General features: G+C 39.9%; 1 long non-coding RNA gene across 3 annotated transcripts in view; it reads right to left on the bottom strand.

Moving 5' to 3' along the window:
* LOC120099251 (uncharacterized) overlaps nt 1–26,416 on the bottom strand; it is an 85,272-nt gene that overhangs the window by 50,409 nt on the left and 8,447 nt on the right. The window contains exons 2-3 of one of the 3 annotated variants that reach the window (XR_015646474.1): nt 23,716–23,781; nt 10,800–10,887 (exon numbers count right to left, since the gene is read on the bottom strand). The exons of 1 other annotated variant lie outside the window; for it this stretch is intronic. This is a non-coding gene — a long non-coding RNA (uncharacterized LOC120099251). The remainder of the gene's footprint in view (nt 1–10,799; nt 10,888–23,715; nt 23,782–26,416) is intronic. One more of the 3 variants, XR_015646473.1, reaches the window with a different exon arrangement.

Genomic DNA, 26,416 nt, shown 5'->3' with positions numbered 1-26,416 from the left:
ACCATGCATGGGTAGAAAATATTACCCCTAGAAGACAAGGATTATTAAATAAAAGTAATAGCTCTAGGCATGGGATACAGTCCTATGAATTATTAATCAAGGCATACTCGGAGATCTCCCAAACAACACAGGCTAATACCATTGCTTTTGGTTACTGTGAAGGTCTGTATAAGAATGGCCCTTATAGATCCATTTGAATGCTTAGGAAGTGGTATTATGAGGTGTAGCCTTGTTGGGGTAGGTTTTGGTCTTGTTGGAGAAAGTGTGTCACTGGGAGAGGGCTTTGAGGTTTCAGATGCTCAAACCGGGCCCAGACTGACTCTCTTTCTCTGTCTCTGTCTCTGTTTCTGTCTCTGTCTCTCTGTCTCTCTCTGTGTGTGTCTCTGTCACTCTCGTCTCTCTCTCTCTGTGTCTCTGTCTCTCTCTGTCTCTCTCCTCCCCTCTCCCTCTCCCCCTCCATCTCCTTCTCCCTTTCCCTCCCTCTCTCCCTTTCTCTCTCTCATCTGTTGAACCAAATGCTGGAGTTACCTCTCCAGCACCATGTCTGTGTGTGTACTGCCATGTTTCCCCCTACGTCTATAATGGAATAAACCTAGAAAAGTGTAAGTAGGCATCAATGAAATGTTTTCCTTTATAAGAGTTGCATGGTTATACTGTCTCTTCAGAGCAACAGAACATTGACTAAGAGAGTTTTACCTGCCATAACTGGATCATAAGATCCTGTTGCTGAGCATACACACACTTTGAGTACACTACATAGAGAAATTAATATGAAATTGACAAGGAAACTTCCTCCCTACTGGCTAGCTTCCATAGTTCTATACTGTGCTATGTAGGCTGTTGAGAGAGAAAAGAAATCAATGGTCATATCTAGCATTTGTTCCTGAATTGTAGAATATCAACCTTAAAGGGAAGATGTACCTTCTAGTGCAACAGTCACATGACTGTTCTTAGGATAACTAATCTCTTTCTGTTTTGATTTGAGACCTATAACATTGGAGGGAATTTATGCCTGAAACTCTACTTGTGTTCAAAACTTCACGGCCTTCTTCCGACCTCCATGTGCACCTGACATGCATGTGGTGCCTGTATATAAAACAATGCATTCATGCACATAAATCTTTTAAAAATGTTTTAAGACTCCACAACTGGGGAGGTTATAGGCCTAAGTGTGGAACCTATTATTGCCATTTTGCTAAATAGTTATGTTGTGACATGAGCAGCTCCCTAACTTGGTCATAGAAATTTCCTCGTGCAATGAGCAGCAGCTAACACAGAGATTCATAAGTAGTCAAGACACTGAGAATAAGTGACTGTGTGCTCATTCCTTAATGAGATCGTTATTAATCCCTCAATCCTCCCTTGTCCTAGCCCAAGGTGCAAGAAACATCACTCAAGGAAGAGGAAGCAGGAAGTATGTAAGAGCGGGAGGATGCCTCCACATCAAACCGGATGCACTCAAACTAATAGAAGAAAAAGTGGGGCAGCATCTTGAACACATGGACACTGGGGAAAATTTCCTGAACAAAAAACCAATAGCTTATGCTCTAAGATCAAGAATCGACAAATGGGATCTCATAAAACTGCAAAGCTTCTGTAAGGCAAAGGACACTGTGGTTAGGACAAAACGGCAACCAACAGATTGGAAAAAGATCTTTACCAATCCTGCAACTGATAGAGGGCTTATATCCAAAATATACAAAGAACTCAAGAAGTTAGACCGCAGGGAGACAAATAACCCTATTAAAAATGGGGTTCAGAGCTAAACAAAGAATTCACAGCTGAGGAATGCCGAATGGCTGAGAAACACCTAAAGAAATGTTCAACATCTTTAGTCATAAGGGAAATGCAAATCAAAACAACCCTGAGATTTCACCTCACACCAGTGAGAATGGCTAAGATCAAAAACTCAGGTGACAGCAGATGCTGGCGAGGATGCGGAGAAAGAGGAACACTCCTCCATTGTTGGTGGGATTGCAGACTGGTAAAACCATTCTAGAAATCAGTCTGGAGGTTCCTCAGAAAATTGGACATTGAACTGCCTGAGGACCCAGCTATACCTCTCTTGGGCATATACCCAAAAGATGCCCTAACATATAAAAAAGACACGTGCTCCACTATGTTCATAGCAGCCTTATTTATAATAGCCAGAAGCTGGAAAGAACCCAGATGCCCTTCAACAGAGGAATGGATACAGAAAATGTGGTATATCTACACAATGGAATATTACTCAGCTATCAAAAACAATGACTTTATGAAATTCGTAGGCAAATGGTTGGAACTGGAAAATATCATCCTGAGTGAGCTAACCCAATCACAGAAAGACATACATGGTATGCACTCATTGATAAGTGGCTATTAGCCTAAATGCTTGAATTACCCTAGATGCCTAGAACACATGAAACTCAAGACGGATGATCAAAATGTGAATGTTTCACTCCTTCTTTAAAAGGGGAACAAGAATACCCTTTGCAGGGAATAGAGAGGCAAAGATTAAAACAGACACAGAAGGAACACCCATTCAGAGCCTGCCCCACATGTGGCCCATACATATACAGCCACCCAATTAGACAAGATGGATGAAGCAAAGAAGTGCAGGCCGACAGGAACCGGATGTAGCTCTCTCCTGAGAGACACAGCCAGAATACAGCAAATACAGAGGCGAATGCCAGCAGCAAACCACTGAACTGAGAACAGGACCCCCGTTGAAGGAATCAGAGAAAGAACTGGAAGAGCTTGAAGGGGCTCGAGACCCCATATGTACAACAATGCCAAGCAACCAGAGCTTCCAGGGACTAAGCCACTACCTAAAGACTATACATGGACTGACCCTGGACTCTGACCTCATAGGTAGCAATGAATATCCTAGTAAGATCACCAGTGGAAGGGGAAGCCCTGGGTCCTGCTAAGACTGAACCCCCAGTGAACGTGATTCTTGGGGGAAGGGCGGCAATGGGGGGAGGATGGGGAGGGGAGCACCCATATAGAAGGGGAGGGGGAGGAGCTAGGGATATGTTGGCCCGGAAACCGGGAAGGGGAATAACATTTGAAATGTAGATAAGAAATACTCAAGTTAATAAAGATGGAAGAAAATAAGAGAGCCAGAGGATGGGGAGGAGTGTTGTGAAATCCTCTCTTCTGATAATGACATAGCTGTTGTACTAATGAACTCACAGCAGCCGTAGATGCCTGCATAAGACCTAAATAAGGCAAGCCACCAAAATTTCATCGTGGATGGGGAAGTAGCTCCCACGGCCCCACGTCTAAGAACTGTGAAACTGTTGGCATGTGTAAGGTACTGATGAAGGGAAGAAGAATGATTCTTCTTCAGATGTGTAGCCACTGGTTGATTGCCCATGCTCTATAGGACAGCGCCCACCCCCATGCAGCACTAAAGACTTTTTTTAAAGAAGAGTAAGAAGAGGGGGTGAAACTGGGACAGGAACACAACAATGATATGGGGAGAGTTGGAGGAAGAAAATCAGGGCTGTATATAGTCATATTTCACTGTATGCATATGTGAAATTCTCCAATAGTTGAGATATTGGATTCAGTGTTGGAATGGGTGAAGACAGTGCGTGCTGTATTTTGATTGAGGCATGGATGTGAACTTGGGGAAAGGGGCAAGCATAATTCATCCTTCTGAATAATGTTATGCTTGAATAGTCATGTGGCAAAGTTCATGTCCACCGAGGCCCCAGAGTGTGAACCTACTTGAAAGTCAAATTTGAGAATTTGAGAATTTGATTACTTAAGATGTGATCATAATGGGTTCATGTTGCACCTTAAATAGAATGAACACCATCGGAGAACAAACAAGAAAGGAGAGTATGGAGTGATGGAAGTGGAGATCAGAGTAATATTTGAGGCTAGGCAACACATGAAGCTGAGAAAGAAGCACGGAACAAATCACCGTCAGGAAGCCATGTTAGCACTCCTCCAGTAGCTGACTTTGGACCTCTGGCTTCTAGAACTGAGATAGAAAATTTCTTTTGTTACAAATAACTGAGTCTATAACATTTTATTATCACAACCCTAGGAAATATATGTATTGCTTGGACACAGCTCTACCAGGCCTGATTAACCCAAGAGCTGACCCTGTGATACTCTCTACCCCCTTCTCTCTTTTCAGTTTTGTTGAGACTGAAATGCTCTATTACATAAACTACATGTATTCTCCTTTACATGAATGAGGAGTTTGGAGGTAAGTCCAGGAAAAGTCAAAGGTCTCCCTCCTGGACTCAACATCCTGATTACTTGGGGTTCGTTGCAGTAGTAATGTTTCTAGAATCATTTAATTCAATAAAAATTTTGATTTCATTTTTTGTTTTGTTTTGTAAGACGAGGTTTCTCTGTTTAAAAGTCCTGGCTGCCCTGGCACTTGCTTTATAGACCAGGCTGGCCTTGAACTCACAGAGATCCACCTGCCTCTGCCTCCTGAATTGGGGAATTACAGGAATGTGTTACGATATCTAATTCAATAAATATTTAAAGAAGTAAGATTATCATTAATTTTTGGTACAACTGAAACTTGATGACCTTATTTCAAAATTATCCTGGTTATTTCTGTTAACAATATACGGTATGTACCTTTTACCTAGAAAATTTGTTTGTAAGATTATTTAAAAGAATTAATATTCCTATATTTAAAGACATTTATTTCTGTATTGTCCAAAATAAAAACAATGGGAAAGGCATAGAATGGAGACAGGGACAGACAGAAAGGCAGAAAAACAGAAACATAAAGAATTAAACATACATCAAGAGGGTAGGTAGACAGGTGGCTAAATAATGACAGAAAATTTCCAACATATAATAACATTCAGCCAGTCAAAAAATTTATGAAGAGATGCATAAGATGACTTAGGAATATGTCTGTAAATTGTTATAAGAAGGAAGATATAAGCAAGTTACATTTTTATAAAGCAGATACTAATCAAGTGAAATAACACATTTGTTTATCTTACTTATGAGATATAGCACATTAACGGTTTCAATTTTATACCCTTTACTATTTCTATTACTTTGCCATGGAACCTCACAAGAGCTTCTATCAAAAGACTGACTATACTTTCGCACCAATCGATTATGTATTTAGACAATAGGATGTGAGCGAAGTGACATGAGCAGAGAAAGTGCTTGCATGATTTAACTTGCATTCTGCTTAGCTTAGTGACTTTAGGATCAAGAAACAATGTAAAGCTGAGCCTCTGCAAGTACATAGATGAAACCTAGAAAAAGTCCAGAACTATCCTGAAAGTGACCATCTGAGAGTGACCAAATTGTGTGATTTATGAATTTTAGTAGTAAACAATTTCCATATTAACCCACTCAGTTTGAGAGTAGTGTGTTATGCAAATTTTAGTTGATTCTTTTGTTCTCTCACTCTGTGTGTGTGTGTGAGAGAGAGAGAGTGTGTGTGTGTGTGTGTGTGTGTGTGTAAGTGTGTATGTGTGCATGCAGTCATCTGTATATGTGCATTCTGTCTTTGTAGGTGTAGACAGAAATGAACAAAAGGAAAGCTTACATAGTGAGTCAGCCTGGATTATGGGGATGCTATGAAGGTTGGAAAGATGAAAGTAGAGCCTTGCTTGGCCCTAGTGAAAGCTGGATAAATCAGTTCACAAGGAGGACGTCTCAGAAATAAAGCTATGTGTGAGTAAAACCCCATCTCTATATACTGAAAAGCACATACTGTGTAATGGATTGAATAACATCCTCCAAAAGGACACACCCTCATATGTATCCACTCACTTGATATGAGCTCATGTGGAATAAAGATCTTTACAGACCTAATTAAGACAATGATCTTCATATAAGGTTATCCCAGATTAGCATGGACCCCGAATCTGATTGCTAGCTCCCTACAAGACACAAAAGCAAGGACACAGAGACAGAGGGCAAGGCCATGTAACAACAGAAATAGTGTAAGGGTAATGCATACATAAGCCACCAGAACCCAGAAAGGGGAAGACAAAATAAATTCTCCTTTAGATCCTCCCAGGGGAAAAATGTGAAAACTTGAATTTGAACAACATAAGGGAAGAAGTCTCTGTTGTTTTAAACCAGCAATCTTCTGTGCTTTGTTATGACAACCCTAAGGAACTCATGTATATACGTTTATGTATATGTATGTATATACATATATGTACATATATATGTATATATATATGATATTCATCAGTCAGTATGTTGTTCTGCTGTATGTCTCAGAAAATTAAGCATAGGAGTTTAAATAAATAGAGATAAAATTCTCTAATATAAGATGACAGATACATGTAGACAGTTCTTGGCTGACATGGTAACACATAGATGTCATTTACACGCAGATTTCTGGGACATTCATGCTTTATTTTCCATATGTGTGGCTGTTTTGCTTTTGATAATAAATGGGCTTGCACCTGAACTATGCAGCTGATTTATTGACAGTACAATGAAACAACAGCAAAAGATATATTTCACAAGTTTTCCCCTAGAAAGCCACAGAGAACTTTCTTTTTTTTTTCATCTCATTGGTCAGACATGATATCCACATGCAGCAAAGTAACATAAAATGTGTTGCATTGTGTTTAAATTGGTGTTACATTTTTATTTGTTTTGTATTGTATATGTGTGCCACATGTGTCTGGGCATGTGTACACACACATACCATGGTATGCATGTAGACAGAGGTCAGTGAACAGCATCTTGGAGTCAGTTCTCTCTTTCCACCATGTGGGTCCTAGCGATTGAACTCAGGTCATTTGGCTTGGTGGCAGGTAGATTTACTCACTGAGCCATGTCTGTGACTTAAGAGTTTGAGATTTGGGGCATAGGGACCCCGGAGGAGGCGGCACAGGCCCTTCTGGTTGCTGCGCTCATGGAGAGCTGAAACGCAGCCCAAAGAACAACTTATCTGCTCCAAGTGACCTGCCTGGTGGACTCAGGACACACTCCCACAGGAAGAGCTGAAGACCAGTAGACAGGAGTGACTACTCAGCTAAAAGCAGAACACTCTGTCCCCATAACTGGCTGAAAGAAAACAGGAAAAGAGTTCTACAGCACTCCTGACACACAGGCCTATAGGACAGTCTAGCCACTGTCAGAAATAGCAGAACAAGGTAACACCAGAGACAACCTGATGGCGGGAGGCAAGCACAAGAAACCAAGCAACAGAGACCAAGACAGCATGGCATCATCGGAGCCCAATTGTCCCATCAAACCAAACACTGAATATCCAAACACACCAGAGAAGGGAGACCTAGATTTAAAATCACAATTGATCATGATGATGGAGGACATCAAGAAAGACATAAAGAAATCCCTTAGAGAAATGCACGAAAATACAAATAAATGAACAGAAGCCTATAGAGAGGAAACACAAAAATCCCTGAAAGAATTACAAGAAAACACAAACAGGTGTACAAATTAAAAATGGAAATAGAAGCAGTAAAGAACGCACAAAGGGAGACAACCCTGGATATCAAAAACCAAAGGGAGAGACAAGGAGCCGTAGATACAAGCATCACCAACAGAATACAAGAGATGGAAGAGAGAATCTCAGGAACAGAAGATTCCATAGAAATCATCGACTCAACTGTCAAAGATAATGTAAAGCAGAAAAAGCTACTGGTCCAAAACATACAGGAAATCCAGGACTCAATGAGAAGATCAAACCTAAGGATAAATAGGTATAGAAGAGAGTGAAGACTCCCAGCTCAAAGGACCAGTAAATATCTTCAACAAAATCATAGAAGAAAACTTCCCTAACCTAAAGAAAGAGATACCCATAAGCATATAAGAAGCCTACAGAACTCCAAATAGATTGGACCAGAAAAGAAGCTCCTCCTGTCACATAATAGTCAAAACACCAAATGCACAAAACAAAGAAAGAATATTAAAAGCAGTAAGGGAAAAAGGTCAAGTAACATATAAAGGCAGACCTATCAGAATTACACCAGACTTCTCACCAGAGAATATGAAAGCCAGAAGATCCTGGACAGAAGTCATACAGACCCCAAGAGAACACAAATTCCAGCACAGGTTACTGTATCCAGCAAAACTCTCAATTAAGATCGAGGGAGAAACCAAAATATTCCATAACAAAACCAAATTTACACAATATCTTTTTACAAATCCAGCCCTGCAAAGGATAATAAATGGTAAAGCCCAACACAAGGAGGCAAGCTATACCCTAGACAAAGCAAGAAACTAATCGTTTTGCAACAAAACAAAGAGAAGACAAGCACACAAACATAATCTCACCTCCAAATATGAAAATAACAGGAAACAACAATCACTGTTCCTTAATATCTCTCAACATCAATGGATTCAATTCCCCAATAAAAAGACACAGATTAACAAGCTGGATACACAATGAGGATCCAGCATTTTGCTGCCTACAGGTAACACACCTCAGAGATAAAGACCGAAACTATCTCAGAATTAAAGGCTGGAAAACAACTTTCCAAGCAAATGGTCTGAAGAAGCAAGCTGGAGTAGCCATTCTAATATTGAATAAAATAGATTTTTAACCAAAAGTCATCAAAAAAATATAAGGAAGGACACTTCATATTCATCAAAGGAAAAATCCACCAAGATGAACTCTTAATCCTAAATATCTATGCTCCAAATACAAGGGCACCTACATACATAAAAGAAACCTTACTAAAGCTCAAAGCACACATTGCACCTCACACAATAATAGTAGGAGATTTCAATACCACACACTCATCAATGGACAGATCATGGAAACAGAAATTAAACAGAGACATAGACAGACTAAAAGAAGTTATGAACCAAATGGACTTAACAGCTATTTATAGAATATTCTATCCTAAAACCTTCTTCTCACCACCTCATGGTACATTCTCCAAAATTGACCATAGAATCAGTCATAAAACAGGACTCAAGAGATACAGGAAGAGAGAAATAATCCCATGCATCCTATCATACCACCACGGGCTAAAGCTGGTCTTCAATAGAAATAAGGAAAGAACGCCCACATATCCATGGAAGTTGAACAATGCTCTACTCAATGATAAGTTGGTTAAGGAAGAAATGAAGAAAGAAATTAAAGACTTCTTAGAACTTAATGAAAATAGGGTTGGGGATTTAGCTCAGTGGTAGAGAGCTTGCCTAGCAAGCGCAAGTCCCTGGCTTCGGTCCCCAGCTCCAAAAAAAGAAAAAAAATAATTTAATGAAAATAAAGGTACAATATACCCAAACTTATGGGACACAATGAAAGCTGTGGTAAGAGGAAAATCCATAGCTCTGAGTGCCTGCAGAAAGAAATAGGAGAGAGCATATATCAGCAGCTTGACAGCACATCTAAAAGCTCTGGAACAAAAAGAAGCAAATATACCCAGGAGGAGTAGAAGGCAGGAAAAAATCAAACTCAGAGCTGAAATCAACCAAGTAGAAACAAAAAGAACTATACAAAGAATCAACAGAAACAAAAGCTGGTTCTTTGAGAAAATCAACAAGATAGATAAACCCTTAGCCAGACTAACCAGAGGACACAGAGAGTGTGTCCAAATTAACAAAATCAGAAATGAAAAGGGAGACATAACAACAGAATCAGAGGAAATTCAAAAATCATCAGATCCTACTACAAAAGCCTATATTCAACAAAAATTGAAAATCTGGAGGAAATGGACAATTTCCTAGACAGATACCAGGTACCAAAGTTAAATCAGGAAGAGATAAACCATTTAAACAACCCCATAACTCCTAAAGAAATAGAAGCAGTCATTAAAAGTCTCCCAACCAAAAAGAGCTCAGGTCCAGACAGGTTCAGTGCAGAATTCTATCAGACCTTCATAGAAGACCTCATACCAATACTGTCCAAACTAGTCCACAAAATTGAAACAGAGGGAGCACTACTGAATTCCTTCCATGAAGCCACAATTACTCTTATACCTAAACCACACAAAGACCCAACAAAGAAAGAGAACTTCATATCAATTTCCCTTATGAATATCGACACAACAATACTCAATAAAATTCTGGCAAACCGAATCCAAGAGCACATCAAAATAATCATCCATCATTATCAAGTAGGCTTCATCCCAGGGATGCAGGGATGGTTTAATGTACAGAAAACCATCAACGTGATCCACTATATAAACAAACTGAATGATAAAAACCACATGATTATTTCATTAGATGCTGAGAAAGCATTGGACAAAATTCAACACCCCTTCATGATAAAAGTCCTGGAAAGTACAGGAATTCAAGGCCCATACCTAAACATAGTAAAAGCCATATACAGCAAACCAGTAGCTAATATCAAACTAAATGGAGAGAAACTTGAAGCAATCCCACTAAAATCAGCGATTAGACAAGGCTGCCCACTCTCTCCTTACTTATTCAATATAGTTCTCAAAGTCCTAGCCAGAGCAATCAGACAACAAAAGGAGATCAAAGATATACAGATTGGAAAGGAAAAAGTCAAAATATCACTATTTGCAGATGATATGATAGTATTTTTAAGTGATCCCAAAAATTCTACCAGAGAACTATTAAACCTGATAAACACCCTCAGAGAAGTGGCTGGGTATAAAATTAACTAAAATAAATCAGTAGCCTTCCTCTACACAAAAGAGAAACAGGCCGAGAAGAAAGTAGGGAAATGACACCCTTCATAATAGTCCCAAATAATATATAATACGTTGGTGTGACTTTAACCAAGCAAGTGAAAGATCTGTATAAGAACTTTAAGCCTCTGAAGAAAGAAATTGAAGAAGATCTCAGAAGATGGGAAAACCTCCCATGCTCATAGATTGGCAGGATTAATATAGTAAAAATGGCCATCTTACCAAAAGCGATCTACAGATTCAATGCAATACGTATCAAAATTCCAATCCAATTCTTCATAGAGTTAGACAGAAAAATTTCCAAATTCATCTGGAATAACAAAAAACCCAGGATAACTAAAAATATCCTCAACAATAAAAGGACTTCCGGGGGAATCACTACCCCTGAACTCAAGCAGTATTACAGAGCAATAGTGATAAAAACTGTATGATATTGGTACAGAGACAGGCAGATAGACCAGTGGAATAGAATTGAAGACCCAGAAATGAACCCACACACCTATGGTCACTTGATTTTTGACAAAGGAGCCAAAACCATCCAATGGAAAAAAGATAGCATTTTCAATAAATGGTGCTGGTTCAACTGGAGGTCAGCATGTAGAAGAATGCAGATAGATCCATTCTTATCACCGTGTGCAAACCTTAAGTCCAAAAGTATCAAGGACCTCCACATCAAACCAGATACACTCAAACTAATAGAAGAAAAAGTGGGGAAGAATCTCGAACACATGTACACTGGAGAAAATTTCCTGAACAAAACACCAATGGCTTATGCTCTAAGATCAAGAATTCACAAATGGGATCTCATAAAACTGCAAAGCTTCTGTAAGGCAAAGGACACTGTTGTTGGGACAAAACGGCAACCAACAGATTGGGAAGAGATCTTTACCAATCCTACAACTGGTAGAAGGCTCATATCCAAAATATACAAAGAACCCACAAAGTTTGACTGCAGGGAGGCAAATAACCCTATTAAAAATGGGGTACAGAGTTGAACAAAGAATTCACAGCTTAGGAATTCGTAATGGCTGAGAAGCACCTAAAGAAATGTTCAACATCTGTTGTCATAAAGGAAATGCAAATCAAAACAACCCTGAGATTCCACCTAACAACAGTCAGAATGGCTAAGATCAAAAACTCAGGTGACAGCAGATGCTGGCGAGGATGTAGAGAAAGAGGAACACTCCTCCATTGTTGGTGGGATTGCAGACTGGTACAACCATTCTGGAAATTGGTCTCCCGGTTCCGCAGAAAATTGGATATTGAAATACCTGAGACCCCAGCTATCCCTCTCTTGAGCATATACCCAAAAGATGCCCCAACATATAACAAAGACACATGCTCCACTATGTTCATAGCAGACTTATTTATAATAGCCAGAAGCTGGAAAGATGCCCTTCAACAGAGGAATGGATACAGAAAATGTGGTACATCTACACAATGGAATATTACTCAGTTATCAAAACAATGACTTTATGAAATTCATAGGCAAATGGATGGAACTGGAAAGTATCATCCTGAGTGAGGTAACCCAATCACAGAAAAACACACATGGTATGTACTCATTAGTAAGTGGATATTAGCCCAAATGCTCGAATTACCTTAAATGTACAGAAGACATGAAACTCAAGAAGGATGACCAAAATGCAAATGTTTCACTCCTTCTTTAAAAGGGGAACAAGAATACCCTTGGGAGGGGATAGGGAGGCAAAGTTTAGAATGGAGACTGAAGGAACACCCATTCAGAGCCTGCCCCACATGTGGTCCATACATATACAGCCACCCAATTAGACAAGATGGATGAAACAAAGAAGTGCAGAATGAAAGGAACCGGATGTAGATCTCTCCTGAGAGATACAACCAGAATACAGGAAATACAGAGGCGAATGCCAGCAGCAAACCACTGAACTGTGAACGGGACCCCCATTGAAGGAATCAGAGAAAGGACTGGAAGAGCTTGAAGGGGCTCGAGACCCCATATGAACAACAATGCCAACCAACCAGAGCTTCCAGGGACTAAGCCACTACCCAAAGACTATACATGGACTGACCCTGACCCTGGCTCCAACCTCATAGGTAGCAATGAATAGCCTAGTGAGAGCACCAGTGGAAGGGGAAGCCCTTGGTCCTGCCAAGACTGAACTCCCAGTGAACAGGATTGTTGGGGGAGGGTGGTAATGGGGGGGCAGGATGGGGAGGGGAATACCCATATAGAAGGGGAGGGAGAGGGGTTAGGGGGATGTTGGTCTGGAAACCGGGAAAGGAAATAATAATTGTAATGTAAATAAGAAATATCCGATTTAATAAAGATGGAGGAAAAAAAAGAGTTTGAGATTTGAGCCAGTGAAGTTTCACAATGAGTTAGATGAAAAATTAGGGCAGATAGGCGCCATTAATGAACAAATGGAAAATGCAGCTGGCCTCAATTAAAAAGAAATACACAATATAAATAAATCACATGGAAAGATTGCAAAATGGAATCAAAAAGGACTTCAAGAAAGATAGTGCCGATAAGATGCAAGAAAGAGATGAAGGTGTTCTTGCAGAATTCAGGAAATATGGCTAATAACAAAAACAAACAGAGAAATCCAAACCATACTTGCAATGTTCACAGTAGACTGGGTTGTAATGATTGTCACTGTAAATCCAGTGATTGTAACAGATGTGCCACAACAATCAGAAATGTTTCTAGCAAGAGAAAAGGTGCAGAGTATGGGGACACAGTTTTGTCTGGAAACTGTACTTCTTACCCAGTAGTGCTAAGACTCTGACATTGCTTGGAAAAATGAAGTCTACTTTAAAGCACACAGAACTTCACCTTGTGGTGGTGATGCAAACCTTTAATCCCAGCACTGGAGACAGAGAGGCACCCACGTCTCTGAGTTCGAGGCCAGCCTGATCTACATAGTGAGTTCCAGGACAGCCAGGGATACACAGTGAGACCCTGCCTTGAAAAAGAAAGCAGAAGGAAACAAAGAAAAGAAACACAAAAGGAACCACCAACAAATGAAACAAAACAAAATGATGATAAAACTACCTAAGTACCCACATATACATTTTGTTTCATCTTTATTAACTTGAGTATTTCTTATTTACATTTCGATTGTTATTCCCCTTCCCGGTTTCCGGGCCAACATCCACCTAACCCCACCCACTCCCCTTCTGTATGGGCTTCCCCTCCCCATCCTCCCCCCATTACCACCCTCCCCCCAACAATCCTGTTCACTGGGGGTTCAGTCTTGGCAGGACCAAGGGCTTCCCCTTCCACTGGTGTCCTTACTAGGCTATTCATTGCTACCTATGGGGTCAGAGTCCAGGGTCAGTCCATGTATAGTCTTTAGGTAGTGACTTAGTCCCTGGAAGCTCTGGTTGGTTGGCATTGTTGTTCATATGGGGTCTCGAACCCCTTCAAGCTCTTTCAGTTCTTTCTCTGATTCCTTCAACGGGGGTCCCGTTCTCAGTTCAGTGGTTTGCTGCTGGCATTCGCCTATGTATTTGCGATATTCTGGCTGTGTCTCAGGCGAGATCTACATCCGGTTCCTGTCAGCCTGCACTTCTTTGCTTCATCCATCTTATCTAGTTTGGTGGCTGTATATGTCCACATATACATTTTAGCAAATGTTGACATCTTTTCCATGATTTAAAAAAAAACTTTTTAAAAAAAGTATTTTGGAGTGTTAAAAACTGAAGCTGAGTTCGAAGGCACCCTGGTCTAGTGAATTTCAGGCCAGCCAGGGATGTTTCAGGAAAAAAAAGTGTTAATTATTCTTGTGAGCTGGAGAAATGGCTCAGCAGTTAGAAGGACTTGTTATTCTCCAGTTCTGGGAGGATCTGAAGCCCTCTTTAGACGTCCTCGGGCAATATGATAGTTACACATGAAGACAGAACACACACACACACACACACAGACACAGAGAGAGAGAGAGAGACAGACAGACAGACAGACAGACAGACAGACAGACAGAGACAGACAGAGACAGACAGAGACAATGACAGTCAGAGAGAGCAACAGTGAGAGACACAGAAAGACAGAGAAGTCGAGAAGAATTTAAAACACTGCTGAGTTGAAAAACAAAAACTACAATAGATATTCCTACATTAAACGCAAGAACTCGGTGACAGCAGATGCTGGAAAGGATGTGGAGAAAAAGAAATACTCTTCCATTGTTGGTGGGATTGCAAGCTGGTACAACCATTCTGGAAATCAGTCTGGAGGTTCCTCAGAAAATTGGACATTGCACGACCTGAGGACCCAGCTATACCTCTCCTGGGCATATACCCAAAAGATGCTCCAACATGTAATAAGGACACATGCTCCACTATGTTCATAGCAACCTTATTTATTTCCAGCCAGAAGCTAGAAAGAACCCAGATGCCCTTCAACAGAGGAATGGATACAGAAAATGTGGTACATCTACACAATGGAGTACTACTAGCTATCAAAAACGATGACTTCATGAAATTCGCAGGCAAATGGATGAGTCTAGAAAATATGATCCTGAGTGAGGTAACCTAGTCACAAAGGAACACACATGGTATGCACTCACTGATAAGTGGATATTAGGCATAGAGCTTGGAGTACCCAAGATACAACTCATGGATCACATGAAGCTCAAGAGGAAGGAAGATCAAAGAGTGGATGGTTCAATCCTACTTAGAAGGAGGAACAAAATAATCAAAGGAAGTAGAGGGTGAAAGGGACTTGAGAGGAAGCGGGTAGGGGTAGGGAAGAATAGGGGTAGAATCAGGTATGAGAGGAGATGGAGAAGATTACAGAGGGTCAGGAAGTTGAATAAATGTGTGTAGCATTGGGGGATGGAGAACTGGGGGGACCAACCAAAAAGTCCCAGATGCCAGGAAAGCAAGAGACTCCCAGGACCCCACGGGGATGACATTAGCTGAAATACCCCACAAAGGGGAGGAAGAACCTGTAGAGACCATATCCAGAGGTTAGGTGTGCACTCCCCTCCACTGAGGGGTGGGGCCACCCACCCATCTCCAAAATTTTAACCAGAATTGCTCCTGATCACAGGGTCCCAATGGAGGAGTTAGGGGAAGGACTGAAGGAGCTAAAGAGACCTTATCTGGCATCAATGGGAAGAGAGGCCCTTGGTCCTGTGAAGGCTTGACCCTCCAGTGTAGGGAAATGCCAGGGTGGTGAGATGGGAGTGGGTGGGTGGGTGGGGGAGCGTCCTCATAAAAGCAGGGTAAAGGGGGATGGATAGGGGCTTTGCAGAGGAGAAACTGGGAAAGGGGTTAACATTTGAAATGTAAATTTAAGGGGTTGGGGATTTAGCTCAGTGGTAGAGCGCTTGCCTAGGAAGCGCAAGGCCCTGGGTTCGGTCCCTGAAATGTAAATTTAAAAAAGAAGCAAGAACTCTGGAAATGATTTGGGAAGTGTGTACTATTGATTGAGCAAACAAAGAACATAAAAAGGAAAGAGAAGAGAGATAGAGGAATGTTAGTGAACTGAGGAGAAAAAAAATGCCTAAAGTAGAAAACATTCAGTGACTCAGTTAAAGGAAACTCTTTGGAATAGAGGAGCACATGAATCTGTGGCTTTCAAAGGTATGCCAGTTCAAGGGGAAAGCTGAGGAAACTTGGGAAACATAACCTACCACTGAAGTTACTCAACCTTAGTGACTTCATTCAACCTTAGAGACAGCCACGAAACAAACCTGGAGCAATTCTGGGAGCCTCTGGGCTGCACTGCAGAACACATGACCAGTGTACATGCTATACTTTCAGACTTCGCAAGGAAAGTGGGACCTGCTATGTTACAGCCAGCTGAGATGTTGTCTGTATTTCCTTTAAAAAGTGTTTTTTGTTTGTTTGTTTTTCTCCATCCTTATTAAATTGGATGTTTCTTATTTACATTTCAATTGTTATTCCCTTTTCCGGTTTCCAGACCAACATCCCCCTAACCCTTCCCACTCCCCTTCTATATGGGTGTTCCCCTCCCCATCCTGCCCCCCATTACCACCCTCCCCCCAACAATCACATTCACTGGGGGTTCAGTCTTGGCAGGACCAAGGGCTTCCCCTTCCACTGGTGCTCTTACTAGGCTATTCATTGCTACCTATGCAGTTGGAGCTCAGGGTCACCCGCGTATAGTCTTTGGGTAGTGGCTTAGTCCCTGGAAGCTCTGGTTGGTTGGCATTGTTGTTCATATGGGGTCTCAAGCCCCTTCAAGCTCTTTCAGTACCTTCTCTGATTCCTTCAACGGGGGTCCCGTTCTCAGTTCAAATATAAAAGAACAATGGGATGTGTTGGGGCACACCATTAATCCCAGCACTTGGGAAGCAGAGACAGGTGAGTTTTTACTTCTACATATACACATACACATACATACACTTATTTATACATACATATGTATATGTATATACACACATATATTTGAACTAGGAAAACTCATCTGATGAAAGGATTCAGCTGAATAGGAAGACCAGGTGATAGCATAAAGTAACAGACTCCGGGAATGTGGGATCTGACAAAAGCCAATTGCCAAAAAATAAAGTGTAAATTTAAATTAATGATCCAAAGCATTACAGAGGAATGGAAATAAAGTGGCAAAAGGTCATCAAGATTAAAATCTGCTAATCCTAGGTTAAAACAAAACAAAACACAAAACCATTAAGATGGTAAAGAGTCTCTTACCCCCCTCTTACTCTTTGTTCTTCTCTGTTCTTGCCCCCTGCCCACGTGCCCATGGCTGGCCGCCTTTCCTCTCCTCTCCTCTCCTTCTCTCATTAAACCTCTCCACATGGAAAAAAAAGATGGTAAAGAGTGTTTTAAATGATAAAACATGAATCTCCAGGCTGGAGAGATGGCTCAGCGGTTAAGAGCACCTGACTGCTCTTCCAGAGGTCCTGAGTTCAAATCCCAGCAACCACATGGTGGCTCACAACCATCTGTAATGAGATCTGATGCCCTCTTCTGGTGTGTCTGAAGACAGCTACAGTGTACTTATATATAATAAATGAATAAATCTTTAAAAAATATGAATCTCCATTGATATGAGCTGAGTCATTGTGTTCTCTCCCATCAAATTGCCTGTGCTGAAATCATAATAGCTAAAGTGATAGTTTTGGCAATGGTACCTTTGGTATTTAATTAAATCATGAGCTCACAGGATGAGCCTGGTGGCCTTATGAGAAAAAGTCTTAAAGAAGTTTTTTGGAAGTGTGTCTTCAAGGCCAGCATATCGTCTACACTTCAATGTATAGTATTAATAATCTAGTGGGAGACGTACAGCAATGCCAGCACTCTCTCCCATTATTTCAATAGAAACAGTGAGGTACATTGTGTGCTTGGAATATTTACATACAACACACTTACCAATTCAGCTGCCATCAGATTGTAGGATCTAAATAAACTTACGTTGCAATACGAAAGTGAAAGTGTTGCCAATTTTAACTGTGAGATGTCACTAATTATTCATATTATGGCCCATTCCAGAGACATTACAATATGTCTTAGGTTCAGTCAAATGAATATGGAATTAGAAATGAGGGATAAAACATAAGCAAAGAAAATGTTAATAAATGAAAAAAACATGAAGTATATATTTTATGACTGCAATATGATAAAAAACCTGTTAATAACAAACAAATTGAGTCTACTTTTATTACAACCACACCTTTCATCTGGGAAAAGTGTTCTAAGACCCACAGTGGATGCCTAAAACCTCAATATACTTCATTTTTCTGAACTCTCTATATACTGCATTTTTCTATGCATATGCAACTAGGATAAACTTTAATTTATAAATTAGTGCAATAAGATTAACTGCAACAAGAAATAATAAAATAGAACAGCATACTGCAATCAAGTTGCCGCAAGCATGAGTACTCACTAACTTGCAGACTGGCTCATTGCTAAATACAGGAACTGAAACACCCTTTCATCTGATAACTAAGATAGCTGATTAATTAGTGAATAAAAGAGAGGTTAGTCACAGTATGGATAACGGATGCATCCCAGCCCAGGAGGAATGGACAGGAAGGCATAAGGTTTCATGAAGCTGATCAGAATGGCATACATTAATATGGTGGAAATGTTTTCAATTAGCATGTTTTCCATCCATAGCTGACTAAAGCAGTTGACTGAACGTTTGGAGAACAAAACTGTGGCCAACAGAAGACTATAAGACTTCTAAAACACCAAAGGAACTGTTAACCCAAAGAATATATAAAAAGTAATGAATACAATCTGTGTAGTGAAGAATTATTAAAACAGCTAAAGCAATCATCAGAGAAAATGGTATATCTTTAAACATCCTTCTTGGCTAAATATGAAGATGGGAACAAATAGATAACTTGCCCATGGAGTCAAAAATCAGCAAAGAAAACAGAAAGGAAGAATCAATTTATTATATAGATAAAATCATAGTAATACAGAATTCATGGAAATCAATTTAGTTTCTTCCTTAGAAAAACAGACCAAAGTACAGTGTAGAAAGCAAGAAAAGGGGTTAACAAGAACCAATATCTATATGAGATTAAGAATGCTCAACATACAGAGAACTTTAAAGAATTAGAAGTAAATATTAGAACATTTTAAAAAATGACCTAGCTCTATGGACAAAATGAATTTTCTCTTTTGGAAGAAAACGTTTTTTAAAACCAATTATTAGCGTAATAACGAAGATTAGTGTATCACTAAGCGTCCGTCTCAGAGAGAAAAACTTCTCACAGAAAAATTTAATGTCTAGAACTGAGGTGCTGAATTAATAAAGAGGGGGCTGTTGGGAATAATGTGGGCATAATAGGTATATGAAGCAGACAGCACTCCCCATCAGGGAAGCAAAAAGGAAGAGGTTGGTGTTAGCAAAACCTAAGAGCCTACACCAGAGGCCTCACAAACCTAATGCTCACATTTTAGTCACAGGCATGCCTTTTCCAACTCTCAGACTTCCGCAGAAAGTCACTACTGTAGCTGCTACATCTTTTTTTTTAAAAAGATTTATTTATTTATTATATATGAGTACACTGTAGCTGTCTTCAGACACACCAGAAGAGGGCATCGGATCCCATTACAGATGGGTGTGAGCCACCATGTGGTTGCTGGGATTTGAACTCAGGACCTCTGGAAGAGCAGTCGGTGCTCTTAACCGCTGAGCCATCTCTCCAGTCCTAGCTGCTACATCTTAGTAGACACCATGACGCTGGTTCTGAGAGTAAGAAAAAAAAAAGTGTAGACTGGTCTCACAGTCTGCTGCTAGAGTGACCTGTTGCTGCTATAGAAATAGGACAGGAACAGAAGAAAATGTAAAAGATGCCTATCTTGCCTGAACTCTCAGGTCAATTTTCCTCCAGTTTCTCTTACTATTAACAACATGTGGTTAGAAGCCCACCCTAAAATGAGGCTGCAAACCAAAATTTGCAAATTCCCAGAATTCCTATGTTGTTGGTTTTTTTTTTATGGTCAAAGAGTTGAAGTTTTAATGTGTTGGTGGAAATATATATATGATGTTCAAATCAATATTCATCAGTGTGCAGTGTGTCTTAGAGCCTTTCTATGAGGCTTTTGCATCCATATCACATGTTCGAAAAAGAGAGTCTGCCAATGTATTAAAGGCACAATCCCTAACAAACAATTTTTCCTCTACATATTAGGAGTAGTTGAATACTACAAAGCCTATTAATATAATTTTCCATTCCAACTGATTACAAGAGAAAAAACTACAAAATCATCTCATAGTTGCTATGGAGACATCGGAGTGAAATAATTCTTGATATATGATATATTTGTTTATCAGCATCAAGCTATACTTGATACAGAAATAGCTCATGCATCTAGTTCAGGGATCATATATCTCATATTCTATATATCAGACATTTACATTGAAATTCATAACAGTAGCAAAATTACAGTTATGAAGTAGCAACAAAAATAAATTTTATGCTTGGGGGTCACTACAACGTGAGGAGCTTATTAAAGGATCTCAGCATTAGCAAGGTTGGCAACTACTGATCTAGTTGATATTTATTAAGTCCCTCATGTATTAGACCATATAGAAGGTATTGGGTAGGGAATAATTAATAGAAAAGACAAGGTGCCTGTTTTTCAACATTCTACTTGAGGAAGGACAACCAACAATTTCACAGACTGGTGAAGATAATACACACTGTGATTAATACTGCAAGGACTATCAAGAGGATAATGGGATCCTCAATATGTTAATGGAGATTTGGTTTAGATAGGATGGTTTAAAAAGTCCTCTGCATGGTGGTAGTATAAGCATTGAATCCCAGCACCAGGGAGGCAGAGGCAGGTGAGCATCCACGACAGCCAAGGTTACAGAGAAACCCTGCCAAGAGCAAACAAACAAACAAACAAACAAACAAACAAAACCAGGAAGAAAGAAAGAAAGAAACAAACAAACAAACAAACAAACAAAGAGGAGACAAAGAAAGAAATAATAAAAAAGACTGTAATCTAAAGATAAGGAATGAAGCAGCCTTACATATAACATTAACAGAATACCAGACAATGACACAGGAGTTGAAGGTGATAGATTGAGACAAGTCCTAGATATGAAGCATGAAGAAGAAAGTCATGTCAGATGATTTCTATGTCTCTGCCTTCCTTCCTTCCTTCCCTCCTTCCCTCCTTCCCTCCTTCCCTCCTTCCCTCCTTCCTTCCTTCCTTCCTTCCTCCCTCCCTCCCTTCCTTCCTCCCTCCCTTCCTTCCTCCCTTCCTTCCTTCCTCCCTTCCTTCCTTCCTTCCCTTCTTCTGGCCTGCCTGCCTGCCTGCTGCCTTCCTTATTTATTTTATATTAGTTTAGTTTCAGTTTTAGTTTTGAGACAGTCTCACTCCATAGCCCTGGCTGTCTCAGAACTCTCTGTGTAGAGGAAGCTGGCTTTGAACTCAGAGAATTCCATCAGCCTCTTCCTCTTGAGTACTGGAAATAAAACTGAGCCCTGTCTCTTTCAGTTGTATTTTTTTTAAATGTAGTCCAGGCTAGCTTTGGACTTGTGATTCTTTTGCCTCAGTTTCCCGAGTGATGGGATTGCAGGTATCCACTGTGAAGTTTAGCAAGACACATATTTTTGCATCAAGCACAAATAAGAAATAGAAAAATGGGGAAACGAAAACTAAGGAAAGAGTCCATTTCTGGTTAAACAGTGTTAAATGCTAACCACGTGAATCATTATGAGAACTGAAAAGTGGATTTGCAACAGAAAGTGGCCAATAACGTTAGGAAGACCAGTTTTTGCAGGTGACGGTGTTAAGCCTGATGTAGACAACTGAGAGATGATCAGAAAGTAGAAAAAACTGTGGGACTTCAAAGGAACAGACAGAGATTTGGTACCTGGGGAGGTAACCAAGGCAATTTATTGTTAATGATGCAGTACACTTTTTATACTCAAGACCCTTTTAATTAATTCTATCTTACAAAAACTAGAGTTTGGGGCAATTCTTTAAAACAACGATTTTCCTACAAACTTTACTATTTTACTGTGGTTCAGACTGCCATATCTTATTACCTCCATAGTGTCCCTTCTTGATGTGTAATAAAAATCTCAAAATAAACTTGGTCCAAAGAAAATCCTCACCTCTCTAAAACACCTGAGCGTTAACTCTGTCTTCTTTTGAAAATTTGACTTTATGCATTCTTGCATCGAAATAAAATGCCATCAATTATATTGTCCCCACTTTCAGAACATACACAGAACAAGGCTAGTGGCCGCCACTTGCAACTTTAAGCCACTTGATTCGTTCTTTTTGCAATTGCATCCTAACTGTTGGCCTAACTTTTCCCTTCACTCTGCCTTTCCTCCATACATGCTACTTCCTTTCCCCAGTGAGATGACAATCTTTTAAGACAGCTTAAAAATTCCAATGGGAATTATCGAGCGGCCTATCTGAACTCATCTCCTAAACGCTACCTCCAGTCTCTGTTCCAGCCGTTTGAGTTGCTTTGCTCCCCCAAGCTTACTTTTGCTTCAGGGGCCTTGCACTGGCCACTTCCTGTGCCTTTCCTGTCCCCTGCCCTATTCCGCTATGTCTGCATAACATACTTCCCCTACTTCCTTTTCTAAGTCCTAAATTACTTGTTCTGCAAATTCCACTTTCCTGCAGCCAACATAGTTTGAGGGATTTAAAATTTACTGCTATAGACATTCATATTATGTATACTTAGGATTTATGAATTAAGAATATTGAGAGTTTTCTCTAATGAAGTGGCACTGGGCATATCAACCACTCCAGGGTAGGCCTCATGTTCAAGAGTAGTTGGCCAACATATGGATCCCACACTCATCGTTTTTATTTGGTTACAGTTTGATGTTTTGGGTTTGTTTTGGGGGGGGGAGAATCATAATATATTTTCTTGATTACAGGAAATTTTGTTGTTGTATTGGGATTTTAATTTGTTTATTCAGAAGAAAGTTAAAGGTGGTTTGGGAAGGAGAGAGGAGGACTTGGGGAAAGGGAAGAATACAATCAAATATATTTAAATTTAAAAATTGTTTAAAATAATAAAAATATAACAACAACAATAATAAAGAATATGGGTTTGCATTGAAGGCCCAGTAAAAAGACTTAATGAGAGTAAGAAAGATAGAAAGTAAGAAAGGAAGGAAGGAATGAAAGGGGAAAGAGGCTCTGCCAGAGCATGACAAATACAGAGGTGAATGCTAGCAGCAAACCACTGAACTGAGAATGGGGTCCCCCATTGGAGGAGTTAGAGAAAGGATTGAAATTGCTGAAGGGGCTTGCAACCCCACAAAGAACAACAATACCAACCAACCAGAGCTCCCAGGCACTAAACCATCACCCAAAGAGTATACATGGACAGACCTATGGCTCCAGCTGCATATGTAGCAGAGGATGGCCTTGCTGTCACTAATGGGAGGAAAAGCCCTTGGTCCTGCCAAGTCTTGATCCCCCAATGTAGGAGAATATCATGGCAGGGAAGCCAGAAGGGGTGGGTGGTTGGGTGGGTAAACACCCTCACTGAAGAATGGGAAAGCCATTCATAGTGGGGTTATGGATGGGAAACCAGGAAAGGGAACAACATTTGAAATATAAATAAAAAATATCCAATAAACAAAAAAATCAAAAAAGAAGAAAAAACAATAAAAAAGAAAGTGAAAGAAAAGGAAAGAAGGAGTATAGTGTTAACACTCACTGATCTAATTTGAACTCTTGTCCCAGCTGGTAGCACTGTTTTTGGAGGTTCTGTAGAAGGCAGAGCCTGGATAGAAAAAGGTGGTTTATCAGAAAAAGATTAGGAAAGTTAAGTAATTTAATTTAGACACACACACACACCCAAAAGTTCCAAGTTAGAAAAAATGCAAAGTCCCAAGGAATGTCTTACACTACAAAACATAAATAAGCTACAAAAATAAAAGTATTTCTTTTCTGTTACAGTTCCTATATACAGTATATCATAGTATATATTAGCACAACACACAATCACAGCCAGCAACCCCCTTATATTTACTACCTACCATTATCTTTGTATTCTATAGGAAATATGTCTCACTGTCTTAGTCAGGGTTCTAATGCAGTGAAGGGACACAACCATGGCAACTCTTTTTTTTTTCTTTTCTCTTTTTCGGAGCTGGGGACCGAACCCAGGGCCTTGTGCTTCCTAGGCAAGCGCTCTACCACTGAGCTAAATCCCCAACCCCGGCAACTCTTATATAAAAGAAAGCATTTAATTGGGACTTGCTTACAGTTTCAGAAGTTTAGTCCATTATCACCATGGCAGTGGGTTTGGGACATGACAGTGTGCAGACTGACACGGTACTAGAGAAGTAGCTGAGAGTTCTGCCATCTGGCATCCAAGGCCACAGAGCCACTGGGCCTGCTTTGAGCTTCTGAAACCCCAGGGCCCACACACTTCTTCCAGTAAGGCCATACCTCCTAATCCTTCTATGTAGTCCCAGTCCCTGAGAACTAAGCATTCACATACATGAGCCTATGGGGGCCATTCTTACTCAAACCAGCACACTTTCATTAACCCTATCAGGTGAGGGAATTAACACTTACAAATGGTACATCTGGCTTCTGAGAACACAAGCAAAATCAAACAAACAAAAAAGATAGTTTGCAGAGGTCTAGGGCAGGATGACAGTTATGACTCCAGACTTGTTACCCTTTTTTATTACATTGGGTGTGAAACTTCCATCCCCTCAAGCAAATAGAAAATTCATTAGAGAAGTGGATTTCTACTTAACTTTGATACATAAAATTACTCAGATGTTTCTATGGTCTTTTTTGTGGGAGTATCATAACGAAACTTTATTAAAATGATTTTGAAACCAATAAATGGATAAGCACAATAAATACAACAGTGGTCTTTAAAAGAATGCATGATTGGGGCTGGAGAGGTTGCTTGGTGGCTACTCTCCCAGAAGTCCTTACTTCAATTCCCAGCACCTATGTGGCAGTTCACAACCATCTACAATGGGATCTAATAACCTCTCTGTCATGCAGGCATACATGCAAATAGAGCACTCATATAGATAAATAAAATCTTTTTTTTAAAAAGAATGTAGAATTGATCTTTTGTATAGTGGCTCCTTTTTTAGTTCTCTTAATTTATTATATCATAGGTGAACATGACTTCCTTGTACTTCTTGGGTTTTTTTTTTAGTCTATTGAGGAGCATTCCAAAATAACTAGAAACTCAAAAGTACATTATATTTCCACTAGGTATTACTCCATTGGGCTGGAGAGGTGGCTCAGTGGTTAAGAGCACTGACTGCTCTTCCAGAGATCCTGAGTTCAATTACCAGCAACCACATGGTGGCTCACAACCATCTGTAATGGGATCTGACGCCCTCTTCTGGTGTGTCTGAAGGCTGTGACAGTGTACTTATATATAAAACAAATAAATATTTTTTTTAAAAAGAGAGAACACTTTTAAAATAAGGATTTGCTCCATTTTAATTTCTGGCCCCACAAGGAAAGAAAATAGATAATAAGAAAAGGGAAGTAAAGAAAAGGGAGAAGAGGGGGTTGGGGATTTAACTCAGTGGTAGAGGGTTTGCCTAGCAAGTGCAAGGCCCTGGGTTCAGTTCTCAGCTCCGAAAAAAAAATCATTTTAAAAAAGAAAAGGGAGAAGAGAAGATAGAAAGGGAGCAATGGAGGATGGGAGAGAGAAGGGGAGGGGAAATGCACTGTTCATGGTCTGGAAGATACAACTCATAGAGGTGTTTTAGAAGAGAGTCAAGTAAATGCCCTATACTTAAACAAACAAAAAATAAAATTTTGACTAAACATGGCTTTAAGCAGTAATGATTCAAACACTCTATTTTCTAGCCAGGGAAGCATTGCACAAATGGTCCAAAGAAATGTGAAACACTTGAACCAATTGGTTGAATGTATGGAAGTTATGGTCCCAGCAGTAGGTCAAGAACAACATTATAAAAGCAGCTGAACTGGCTGTTAGAACGGCAGCAAATTTGCTTCAACTTTGATATAATGAAGCAGAATGCGTTGCCTGGAATTAAATGAAAAAAAAAAAAAAACCCTGAGAATGGAATGAACGAACACTAAACCTTGGCTTCGAATTTCTTAATTTAAAACATATCACAGAGTCCCAAGAATCTTCAATTTGGAATATTCTAGATTCCTCGTCCTAAATGCTATGATTCAGATAACCTCCTTCTGGTAAAAGAGGAGACTAAATAAGAGTGATGTGCTTTAATATGTGGCCACAGTATTCTATTTTTTCCCCTCTTAGTTAACAGTTATTTTTGCTAAGCTAATCAAGGTTGCTCTTTCTAAAACTTAGATCCAATTACTACATAAATCATTTCGGCAATCCGCTTAGATTTGCACCTAGTTTAAATCAGAATTGGGAAGACATTTGAGTCCAT

This window comes from Rattus norvegicus, chromosome X (genome assembly GCF_021556685.1).
Source record: "Rattus norvegicus strain SHRSP/BbbUtx chromosome X, alternate assembly SHRSP_T2T, whole genome shotgun sequence".
Taxonomy (NCBI): domain Eukaryota; kingdom Metazoa; phylum Chordata; class Mammalia; order Rodentia; family Muridae; genus Rattus; species Rattus norvegicus.
This window is presented reverse-complemented; position numbering and strand designations above follow the sequence as displayed.